The sequence below is a fragment of the Coenobita brevimanus genome, chromosome 96, assembly GCF_032717465.1.
Source record: "Coenobita brevimanus isolate Jiangsu-jjx chromosome 96, ASM3271746v2, whole genome shotgun sequence".
Taxonomy (NCBI): domain Eukaryota; kingdom Metazoa; phylum Arthropoda; class Malacostraca; order Decapoda; family Coenobitidae; genus Coenobita; species Coenobita brevimanus.
In genome coordinates, this window is record NC_137049.1 from 10,723,925 (window position 1) to 10,726,202 (window position 2,278).

The window sequence follows — 2,278 nt, forward strand, 5'->3', positions numbered from 1 at the left end:
CTTTGTATTTTTTCATCATCTGCAAACATGTTCAGATAGTTCTCATTTCCAGTGTTACTGTTTATATCATTTATATACACTAAAAACATGATTGGTGCCAGCACTGAACCCTGTGGTACTCCACTAGTCACTTCTTTCCATGATGAGTAGTTTCCTCTTAGTACTGTTCTCATTTCTCTTTTTATGAGAAAGTCTTGCATCCAACAAAACAGTTTGCCTCGAATTCCTCCTTGATGGTACAGTTTCCATAAAAGTCTTTGGTGTGGTACTGTGTCAAAAGCTTTCTTGAAATCTAAATAGATACTGTCCACCCATCCTTCTCTTTCCTGTATTGTGTTTGTTACTCTGTCATAGTAGCTCAACAGATTAGTAACATGATTTTTCTTTTCTGAAACCAAACTGTCTTTCTGTTATCATACTGTGTTCTTCTAGATGATTTACCCAAGCTTTTCTTATAAGCTTTCCTAATACCTTGCTTACAACACTGGTCAGTGATACTGGTCGGTAGTTGAGTAGATTTTGTCTATTTCCTTTCTTGAATAAGGGGACAATATTTGCTTTTTTCCAAATACCAGGTAGTTTACCTTGACTCAAGGATTTCTTGAAAATTAAAAATAATGGTTTACTTAACTCCTTTGCACATTCTCGTAGTACCCAACATGAAATTTCATCAGGACCACTTGCTTTTCCTCTGTCTAATCTACCTAACTCCTCCTGTATTACTTTTTCTGCTATTTGTATATCTGGTAGTATGTGTGAACATGCATGTTCCACATTGTCCCTCTCAAAATTTTTTTCTTCTGTAAAAACTAATTGGAAATTCTTATTTAGTGCTTCACAAATATCTTTCTCTTGTGTATAAGTGATTCCCTCGTCCGTATTTGATTGTATTATATGTTTTACTTTGGTTTTGCTTCTGATATAGTTGTAAAACAGCTTTGGTTGATCACTACTTTTATTTATTATATCCTCCTCAAACTGTTTTTGGGCTTCCCTCCTTATTCTTGTATAATCGTTTCTTGCCTGTTTGTAATTATTATACGCCCTTTCACTATTATGTCTTCTGTATCTATTCCACAACAAATCTCTTCTTTCTTTTGATTTTTTACATTCTGTATTGAACCATTTCTGTATTTTCTTATCTGCTTCTTTGTGCTGTGGGATGTACTTCTGGACTCCTATTTCATAAAATTCACAGAATTTTTTATATACAGCATTTAAATCTTGTCCTCTAAGCTCATTTTCCCAATCAACTTCTAAGAAATACTTCTTTAGGTCTTGATAATTTCCCTTTTTATAGTTTAGGCTCTTTTTGTAACTGTCATTGCTGTTTACTATGTCATATGCTATCCTGAAGTTATAATTTAGTACTGCATGATCGCTTTTGCCGAGTGGAGAATGATATATTAAACTGTCAATATCATTTTCTTGCCTAGTAAATATTAGATCTAGCACTGAAGGTACATCAAGTCCTCTTTTTCTGGTGGTTTCCCTCACATGTTGCGTTAGGAAGAACTCTTGTACGAGATCCAGGAGCTTTTGGTCCCAACAGCTTTCTTGGCTAATTATATCTAGAGTATTCCAATTTATATTTGTATTGAAATCCCCAGTTAGTATAATTCTTTCTGATTTCTCTTCCATTTTATGTAGTAATGATCTTAAACTCTGAATTGTACTCTCTGCCAGGTCCTCATATTCATCTCTTTCCCATGTGTTTGATCTGGGTGGCATGTACAAATTGGCTACAATTATTTTACCTTCAGATGTGTTGATCTCTACTGCAATCAGTTCTACTTGTGATGGTATATCTAGTTTTATTTCATTGACTTTTAGATTTTTCTTAGTTAATATTATAATTCCTCCTCCTTTTTTTAAATTTCTGTCTCTTCTCCATATATTGTATTCCTCTAAGTTTAGTATGTCATTGGATATCCTTGGTGTTAATTTTGTTTCAGTTAGGCATATTATTTGTGGTTCATTATCTCTGACATAATCATTCATCTCTAGTAATTTAGATACCATTCCATCCACATTTGAGTACATCAACTTTATCATCTTATTTATATACTTGTCATGACATGGTTCTACTACCTTCCTCTTTTTTATTCCATCCTGTTTGTGTACCACTTTCGTACCTGCAATCCTATTACTTTGTAAAAAAAAAAAAACTTCTTCTCCTCTTCTGATCTTCCCTCGTTTTTTGTTTTTGCTTCCTCCCTTTTCTCTTTCAGTAATTTCAGTTCCCCTTGTGTTAGGCATCTTTTTATCCATACATTTT